The sequence below is a fragment of the Aythya marila genome (genome assembly GCF_965140915.1).
Source record: "Aythya marila genome assembly, chromosome: 1".
Lineage (NCBI taxonomy): Eukaryota > Metazoa > Chordata > Aves > Anseriformes > Anatidae > Aythya > Aythya marila.
Window position 1 is genome coordinate 55,572,378 of NC_139042.1, and position 10,385 is coordinate 55,582,762.

Genomic DNA, 10,385 nt, shown 5'->3' on the forward strand with positions numbered 1-10,385 from the left:
TTCATGGCACAGATATCTAAGAAAATGTGAATGAATAAGAAGATTAGGAGGTAGGAGCGAAGTGCTGAGCTGCATGAAGTCAGCAAATTTGAAAATTTTGAAAATTTGAAAAAAGAATAATGCTTCAGATCAGTGTCAATTTTTTGGTGCTTGGTAAATTATTCAAAAGCTGGTTCTTCGGAGTTTGAACAAACTGGTCATCATTGCCAAATTCAGTCCTAAGGTAATTGTCCAAGTCTGGTTTTGAAACGGGCTAACCACAACTACTGGTTGAGTGTGAGCTAGTCATGGGCAACGTGCTAGCAGCCTTTGTGCCATGTTCAGGTAAAAGGCAGTGAGGGAAAAGGCTGTGGCCACTGCTGCTGTCTCCTGTTTTCTTCTTCCTTTCTCCCACTTAGCAGCTTTGCTCAGGGTTGCTCCAAACCAGGCTTCCCTGTGTTTCATCTCTCTGTCCTTCCCATGAAAGCAAAGAGCAGTGATTACCCTAATTAGCTCTTGCAAATAGCACTGTGCTTTTGTGTTTGAAAATAAAGCTGCCCAGAACGTGTGATGCAGATGTAGCAACCAGCACAGAGAGGAGGCATGCAGGCAGCATCATGGGAGCTGTAGGTGCATTTCCATGTTCCTGTGGTGCCCCTTACTGCCCCTTCGGGACTTGGGAAGAGCAATGGTTTTGCACAGATGTCCATTAATACTTGTGGATGGAGGAGAAAGCCTAGCCTATGTGGGATTAGGGGCAGATGAGCTGTCTGGTTGTTGGATATTGAGGTAGAAGGGAGGCCCTGGAGGTTCTCTGTTTGCTTGAAAAATGCTGTCAGTGGGTACTGTAGGCCTGTCATAGGTGGTTCCCACATCTCCTTCAGGAAAAGTGAGTGTTGGAGAGAAGTGAGGGGAAGGCAGAACAGGATGAAATTCAGGCAGGTGTCTGAGGCTCAGAAATACAATCATCTGAATAACGTGTTAGAAGGGACAGGAGATGCAAATCGACTTCTCTCTGTCAGAACTGATGGGATACAAAGCAAATGTGGATGAGAAACACCAGTTTACTAACATTAAAGGGCAAAAATGCCAATTTATAAATTAAGAAAAATGGGCTACGTAAAGCCGGCTCCTGAAATACTCTTCTCCAATTACCTTGTGTGTTGTCTTTGGGTACGTCTGTGTACCCGGGTGCACGACACTTTGGTTTTCAGGCACTTAACACATAAATCTACAGGAAAACATAATTTTATCGGTTGATTATCGCGTAGCTGCCACCACGGGTTTTCCTTCCCGTTATCTGAAACATCTGGAGCTCGCTGTTGGCGCGATGGGAGTCGTGAACTGCCCGTAAATCAAACGTGCCAGGGGATTACAAATGCGCCCCGTCGTGTTTGGATGACAGCACGCTCCTGCAGCTTCACCGGGTTCCTGCGCTGCCCGTGAAAACGCAGCTTCAGCTCCCTTCCCTCCGAGGTATTTTAGCAGCACCTGCTGGCTGCTGCACGCATCAACTTTCCGGCGTAGGAGCAGAGTTAAGGGGATGACAGGGGCTTATCCTTGCCGCAATGCGTTTAGTTATGCACGCTAATTCCAAGTTGTTGGATGAAAGGATAAAGAGCAATAACAGTAAGCATTCAAATAAGGTGTCTGAAGATGTCTCATGCACCTTTCCGGGCACTTCTGGGTGAGGATGAGGCCTCCTCACCCAGATACCTTTTGATATCTTTTTATATCTTCAGGCAGTTCTTCTAAGCCTGCTAAAAAGGGGATGCTTCAGAGGGGGGTCCCGCACAGGTGTTACCAGCTGTGAGGCCGGTTGATTGCCGTTTCCTGGCTTCATGCTTTCAGTAGTGTCAAGTCATCGTTTTTGAACAGTTCAGCATGAGTAGTTTTGCTGCTGCTGGCAAAAAGTTCGCTCTGGTTCACTTTCTTTTTTTCCACTTTCTCCGACCATACAGAATCAGGTCAGGATGATCTAATTTCCTCCAGTTTTGGAAAAAAAAAAAATGTTAGAGAAAACATTTTCTCTATTTTTCCTCTTTCAATGACTATCTTTTGATTCGTTCGAAATTAACCATGGAATTGAGGTACTTACAACCACAGAGCAGCTGACAGGAGGGAGGAAGCAGACGTGGTGTCCTCCCAAGGCACTTGCACAGCCCAGCCTCTACCCCTGCTGTAGCCGAAGCATCAAAGCAAGAGGTAAAGCTTGCCCATCACTGGTGTGCTATGAGGTGGGACACACTCCGCTCCTGCCTGTAGTGCCCAAAAGGTCAGACCTGTTTCCTACGTTTTTCTACTTCTTTTTCCTGCAGGTTCTCACAAGGAGTCCTAAAGACTCTTCCGCTGGAAGCCGCTTGTCTCTGCTTGCTGCAGCAAAGCTAGCAGGACAGCAGAGAAGAAAGGGATGTTTGCTGTCACCCTTTTCCTGCTGTCCCCAGGCTGCAGTGACAGCAGCGGGGCTGAGATACACGTGATGGCAAGTGCTTTTCTGTCAGACTGCTACCAGTTCCAAGCAGAGATTTTTTTTGGTGGAGGAGTCTTCTTCCGTCCAGAACAGAATTTCTGAAGAGAGCAAGATGAACAGACAAATTTAGGCAGATTAGGAATGTGAGCCTAAATCCCCAGAGATTTTCTTGACCACCGGATTATTTGGGGGTTAACGTGTCTTTCTTTCTGTCTTTGAAGCAGCTTTGCAGAGTGAGGTTTTCAAAGACAGTTCCTGTACAGAATAGGGTAGAACTTGAATCTCAGAGTTTTGTTGGACAGAAAGCCATTTCCTGGGCATTTCCATACCTCCTACTTAAGTGGTTTTTTGCTTGTTTGTTTTTTAACCAGCACTCCTCCTGTGTAAACCACTGACTGTGTAATTTGATGCAGAAATACACTTCTGTGCGTGGAAGGTGAGTCCCAGTGCTCTACGTTCAGACAAATATCCAGCGGAAGCCCCTACAGACAGACATCGACCGTGGCTGTGTGACCATCGCTAGGGAGGGAAAATTGTAGCCCTGGCCTTCTCCATGAAAACACTGCCGAAGGAAAAGGGGAGAAATAGAAAATGGAAATTGCACTAAAAACAGCAGAGTTAAAAGGCTGCAAGTAGGTGATAGCAAAGAAAAATATTCCCTTGTCAACTCCTGGTCAACTTTGCATCTCGCAGCCTGAGTAAATACAGAGAAGGCTGTGGCACAACTGGGTTGGTTGCAGGAATTCATGGCACTGAAAGGTAGTTGGGGAAGAACAAATAAATGTGCTCTTAGAAAGCTTACAGAAGAGCTTAATTTACAGAAGTCAAGCTCTAACAGAAAGTCTGAGCTGGCTGGAAAGGAGGAAAAAGAATTGGAAAAAGAATTGGAAAAAAAATGGAAAAAAAAAATGGAGAAAAATTGAAAGTGTAAGGTAATACAAAGCTTTAATTGTATTTAAAATCATTTTGGTGCAAAGAATTCACTGAAAGATGTTGGTAAATATTAGGAATATCAAGGAATTGGGTGTTTTCAAAGAGCCACGATGCAGAAACTGATACTAAAGAAGCTTGTTCTTGTTAATGGGATCAAAACCAGGGCAGAGTATAAGAAGAAAAGGAAAACTGCTGCCGTAACCCAATTTGGGCAAGGCCACCTTCCAGTGCAGCGCTGACCCTCCAGCACCTCCAGTCGCAGGCGTGCTGTTACACAGCAATTGCTGCCTTGAATTACGGTTCCTAGCAGTCAGTGGGGAGCCGGAAAGCTTCCCCTTGGCCTCGCCAAGCTCTGCTGTTCTTTGAGCCTGTGATCTGATAACATCTCAGGTTTTCGAGATCCCTTTCTCTTTCAGTGCCTGTCTTCCTGCTCTCACCGTCCCCACCACCACTAAAACTCAAACTCAGGGACTCCCCCACAGCAGGCTTGATGCTCCTACCAGGTAGAGACACTGTTTTTGGTTCAGGGGCTAAACTATAATTATTTTTGTGTCATCAGCTGTGATTCACGTGGGTAGCTGTCATAGCAGCCTTCACTCACTTTATTTTAAATATAAACCCGTGTTAAAATTTTAGAAAATATATTTAGAAAATAAATAAAAATTGAAAGTTGTGCTGCTGAAGGATCACCCAGAGCCCTGTCCGTGCTGACTGCACCGCATGCCCTCCTTCACGAAGTGGCAGTCAAAGCAAGCCACGCTGGCTGCGCAGCAGCGCACACCCCCCTGGTGACGCTGGACGGCAGCCTCTGCCCAAAAACGCTGCTGCTGGGTGTTTCTCCTGAAGCCTGTTTGGGTGGCTCTCCAGATTATCCGATTTTTCGAGGAATGCACGCTGCCCCTATCGATGAGAATGGCTCGCCACGTGATGCGTGGTGTACGTCTAGCTGCTGGCCAAAATTATTTGTAATTTTTACTTTCAGTTTAACTTAGGTTTAATTGTCTCGATTTAAGCCTCTTGCACTAACACTAAGCTGCTTTTGTTTTTACTTTGGATCCAATAATTTTAATGTTTCCTCCATATGGCAGTGGGTTTTCAAAGGAAAAAAAAAAAAAAAAACAAACAATGTTTGAGGCAGAGTTGCTTGAATGGATTGAAATTAGGAAAGTGAAACTAAAAATATAAATAGGACTTCAGGCTAATGTGACGTATAAAGGGAGTTTTTGAGTGATATTTTGCTGTATCAAACATTTGACAAACGTGTTTGTGTCTTATGTTCAGCCTTTCTGTGTTTGCAGTGGGCGCTCTGGCTTCGGCAGCAGCTGGATAGGCAGCAATAGCTGCCACTAGGATGAATGCCAGGGACTAACAGTTATAAAACACATTTCAGTGATTTTAAACAATGAATTACACCTCCTTGTCAGAAGTATTTTTGTCAAGCGTAACTGGTCTGCGGGCTTAATCTGCAAGTGTAATGAATGTTGGTAGCTGGGTTGCCTTTATATTCAGCTGGAGTCTTAGCACAGACAGAAATATGGATCAGTGATCCAGGTTTTTTTGTTGTTTTTTTTTTAGTCCAGTTGGTAAATATTCTCCCTTTGAGAATGTTTAACCATTTGTCATGTTGGTAAAACCAGCGCTTTACCTGGAGGGTGAAATCTGGATCCTCTTCCCGCTCTGGCTGTGAGGAGGTTACCAGCAGGCTGTGGAGAAGCACTCCCAAGGATGGCATCTCAGAGGTTATTTTCCTGGTAGATCTGCAGACTGAAACGTTTGCGAGGCCATCCCAAGCTCACTGCAGTTCAAACATACTGGCTTAGCCAGGATCTCGTACTTAAACCAGCTGATTTTCCCTGGAGAGCTACGGGGTCAATTCTGTGATCCTTTTTCTCAAGTCACTGGGCAACTCAGAAGGTTCTCAGCTAGCAGTAGGTCATTCATAGTTATGAACCCACCTGAAACTGAGTCTCTGCATTGCTTTAGTTAAAGCACAACTCTGTTTTCACTGTAAAGAAGCCCTGAGGTATGGGAGGATGGCTAGCTGGCGTGTTTCTGCACCTGCTAGCATTCCTCTACTTGCATTTAAGTCATAGGTCACACCACAGCTGGGCTCTCTGGACAGGTAGGATGTTTTTCAGTCCTTGGATAACAACCCAAAATAGCCCAAATTGCAGTGAACAGATTCCTTTCACTCAAAACCGTTCGTGAAATCTTACCACACTTGCCAAATCTTTTCCCTCTCTTCATAATAAATGAGACAATGACCTCATGAGAGTGAGATGTTAGCCTTTCAATATTTCATGACCTCTAAAAATCTGATTTATTTTAAAATACGCTGCTTTCTGACATGACGGAAGCCAACAGCATCTAAGTGAAGTTTCAGAGATTATATTCGGGGTATGAACTATACTCACAATGTGTATTCCTACCTTCTTGATCCTGGCAAATTTGCTGGCCGAGAAAATCTTAGTAAAAATCAGGTAAAGCTCTATTTCCAGGTCTTGGGGTTGTGTATGTTTTTTAGTTTGTTTTTTGTTTGTTTGTTTGTTTTTGTGGATTGGTTTTTTTGTTTGTATGTTTTTCCCTTTTGCAGTGAAAGCATGAATTACTGCAGCCTTTTACATTAGTACTCAGAATGGTGAAAAATTATGGAAAGTCTGAGAATTGCGGGTAGGCTCGATTGAACTTCACTAAGCCTTCTTGAAGTGTTTCTTTCTTTTTTGATGACAAAGTGGGGTGTAACTTCTGAAACTAGCAGTAAGTTAATCCAAACTGCTAGTACCACAGGGCTAAATTATAAAGGGCTTCAATAAAATGAATGAGAAGTAACAGCTACATTGTACAGACCTTTCAGTTTCGGGTTAGGTAAACATTGGATGCTCCTCGAACGTTGTCTCACAGAGAGCAGCGTGGGGAAGTTGGTTCAGCAAAGCACACCAGCTTTTTTCTAGGTATTTTCCCCTCCAGTTTCCCAGGGCTGATTCCCTGGTTCTTTGAACACGACTGCAGTAGTGCTGCTCTCTGAGCTGCCCTGAAAGTCTGTCCTTTCATCCACGTGGCTTCAGGTGCCACCTTCTGGAACACGAAGGCTTTCAGTTCCCCTCTGGGCACAACCATCGTTGTGTCTTCCTTACGTGCAACTCGCGCTTGCTCCCAAAGTGATGCCTTGTGCCAGCTCCACTCACTGTGCCCTTCTGCGTGGGGTTTCATAAGCTTCTTACAAACCATCTCCTCGTATGTCCAGGGGCTGCAAAGATGCAGGAACTGGACCTGAAAACTAACAGATATGACTGTCTGAGTTGTCCGTGGAGGAGAAATCTCCAGCACAAGCACAATTGTAGACAGAGTCTTATTTGCTTGGTGTGGAAGTGTCTTCACATGCCTTTAGAAATATCCAAACTGTGCTGTTATGTATAATAGGGACCTGAACCATCAACAACAGGATGTTGAAAAAAATCCTAAAACTGGAATTAGAAACAATTTTTTTAAATCTGATACTCAGTAGAACTGAAATTTGGTGCTAATGCTTTCCACCTCAGAAAAAAAAAAAGTGCTGTTCTACCTACCAGCCAGTGAATACCATATGTTTTATAGACTTTTTTTTCATCTCGACACTTGACTACTGAAATTTAACTTTTCCTAGTGGTTCACTTGAAACAAGTGTCAGCCAGAGTTCAGCTCTCCATTATACAGAGGGAGCTTTAGAGACAATGATCCGTGGCAGACACGTAAACAAAACCAAGGGGCTCTGCCTTTTAAACCCACCCCGTTTCCCTCCCCTTTTCCCCAGTAAACAGCTTCTGGCTGCAGATTTGGTCCTTTATAGAACAGATTTTGAAGATCCCAGCTGACCTGTCCAGCAGCCTGGTAATCCTCAAATCATCTGCTTGCCATCCTAATGTGGAGATGTCACTGAAAAGGCTTGTTGACAGCCTTCTGTTGCGTTACAGATAGGTCTGTAGCACTGCGACCGTCGTAGTCGGTTAAACTTTAACACATGGCTGGGTAAAACTTCCCCTTCTGACAAATTCGGAAAGACTGCTGACAGGAGAAAATTGCACGGAAAAATACATGCTTTCCAGTTCGCTTTGGGTTAGATGAAGTTGACGGTGATTCACATAACATCGTGTGAACTCTTCAGAAAATGTTTTTGAAGTTACTACTTCACAAGAAACTGAATGCCCTTTCTGTGCACGTTCTCACACGATATGTTTTAAGGCATCTAAGCACCACATTTTATATTAGCATGAAGTAAAAATATGTTAATAAATAATAGATTTACTCCTGTTATTCAATTTTTACATTTTCACTAAAAGTGAACGTTTTATTCTCAGGTCTTAACAAGGACTCGTATGGCAAAAAAAACAATCAAATCCATCAGTGTCTCCCAGGCTGTGATATTATCAGCGTCTACGCATCCTTCAATCAATTTTTCTGTCCAGTAATAAATACTAATCTCAGCTCAACTGTTTTGTTACATATACAGCAGGGTCTGATCCCAACCACCTCCTTAATCCACTATTTTAATAATAGTCTATGGATTAAGGGGTCTATACTGTATGCTGCCACAATGTATTGCGCTGAGGATCTATAGACAGGCACTTCTGAGCCATTTTAATGGCATACAAGCCATCATAGCATTAGGGTGTCAACAGCCTGCAGATTATCTCCTGGATGGCAAACTGCAGCAAAGCAAGTTTAATGAACCTCCTTCAAGGTGAAAACGCTATTAAATGGACTTCGAAATAAAGCCGTGGGGCATATAAATACCAACAGGCATTTACATGTAATCCGCTGCGAGATACGCAGAAGGTTTTGAGGTTTGAAATGTGTCAAAATAACAACGTTAAAAAGGAGAGTCTGCTTTCTTGTCCCCCTCCTCATCTATACACACATCGCGCTTCCCTCCTCGTGTCCTAGAGCACGGGGATGTGCAAGGAAGGAAAAAGGAAATGGGCGCTGAAACCACGTCACTTCTTGCAAGGCAAGCACATCTTCCCCACGCAAACTCCTACGAGCTGTTTTCCACTTGTTTCTCCTTCCTTTCCCCCCAGTTTCTCCAGATAGTGCACGAAGCACATAGGGTGTGTGCCACTTCCCAGCATGAAAACATTGGGCTTTTCTGAATATACCTCGACAGCTTTTATCTAGCGTTTTCTTTGACTTATCGCTGGGCCTGCTCTAGTAGCTTCACCTCCCTGCAGCTTCCCCTCAACTACTGGCCCTTCTTTCTTTCCAGATGCTTCTCCCTTTCTTAACTCTCCTCTTCCCTCTGTTGGTGTCACGCACCGATTCCATCCCTCGCATCTCCAAGATCTTCGTCATCCCTCAGCCTTTCAAAATAGTGACGAGCACAGACGTACCCTATGGCGAGATGGTCCCCAGCTGCCAGTGCCTGTACACATTTTGGAGCCACGGGTACTGTGGCCCCGAGAGGGGACAGGTCCCAGCCAGCCACGCAGGCAGGGAGCAGCCTTCATGCAGTCTTCTTCTACTTGGACTCTGCACAGGCTCCAATAAAAGATTACTTATTTTTGTCAGAAGATGCTAACGTTGACTGCCAGCCTCAGCTGCACTCAAGGACACTTTTCTTCACGTACTCTTCACGTACTTACAGCCCCAGGGTCTTTCCCAAGCTTGCCCCCAGGGGTACTGCTTCTGTCAGGCCCACATCCCCATGGACGCCTAACTCGGGAGGATGTCGGTGTGGGTAGGCTCTCGAATGAGCAGGCCAGGCTTCTCCAGGCCTTCTGACGCTGGTTTATGCCAAACCCACGTGGCACCAGAAATGCTTCGCTGTTGTCACCTGGTGCCAGGTCCCAGTGGTGTCACCCCCGACTAGCTCGGGAGGTGACAGAGGGGTGGGAGCCGAGCGCAGGTTGCTTTCATGCTTCAGCACAGCCCTTGAAGACAGCGCGTTGCGTTTGGCTGGGAGGGGAAATTCACGCTTGCTGGCGCTGCTTCCCCAGCAAGGTGGTGTTAAGCCAGGTGGGAAAATCTCTGCACAGATGAAAAAAAAGAATAAAAATAAAGCAATTTGGGTGGCAGGGACAGAACCAAGCTGGATGGCGAAACTGAATGACGCTGGAAAATAAAAAGGCTGCTCCGTGGGCTGGGGGACGGGCTGGGGGACTGGGTGACCGACTGGGTGACTGAGCAACTGACTGACTGACTGGGTGACTGAGCTACTGTACTGGGTGACATATTGGGTGACTGTGTGACTGACTGACTGGGTGACTGAGCAACTGACCGGGTGACTGACTGACTGACTGACTGACCTGCTGTACTGGGTGACATACTGGGTGACTGTGTGACTGACTGGCTGTGTGACTGGGTGACTGACTGACTGACCTACTGTACTGGGTGGCTGTGTGACTGACTGACTGGGTGACTGACTGATCAACTGACTGACTGTACTGAGTGATTGACTGGGTGACAGACTGACAGATTTATTGATTGGGTGACTGACTGACCGACTGACCAACTGTGTGACTGACCGACTGACTGACTGGGTGACTGTGTGACAGACTGGGTGACTGACTGACTGACTGATTGGGAAACGGAGTGACTGACTGACTAGATGACCAACTGGGTGACCGGGTGACTGACTGACAGACTGACTGACAGACTGACGGGGTGACTGTGACCGACTGACTGACCGTGTGACTGACTGGCTGAGCCAATAAGCTCAGCCCCCGCTCAGCCCCCTCCTGCTCCCAGTCACTGCCCCGGTCGCTGAGGGGCGGGAGCAGCCGGAGCCGCCCCCCCAACGGCCACTAACGGCCACTAACGGCCAGTAACGGCCGCACAGCACGCCCCGCCCCCTCCGTGCCTCCCGCCCCCCGCCCCGCCCCTCCGTCCCCGCCACGTGGGGGGCGTTCCCCCCGCCCCCACGTGGCGCTGGCCACGCCCCCTCCCTCCTCCTCCCCCTCCCGCCGACCAATCGGCGCGGCGCGGCGGCGCCGGGCGGCCAATGGGCGGCGGCGGGGCGGGGCGAGGCGGC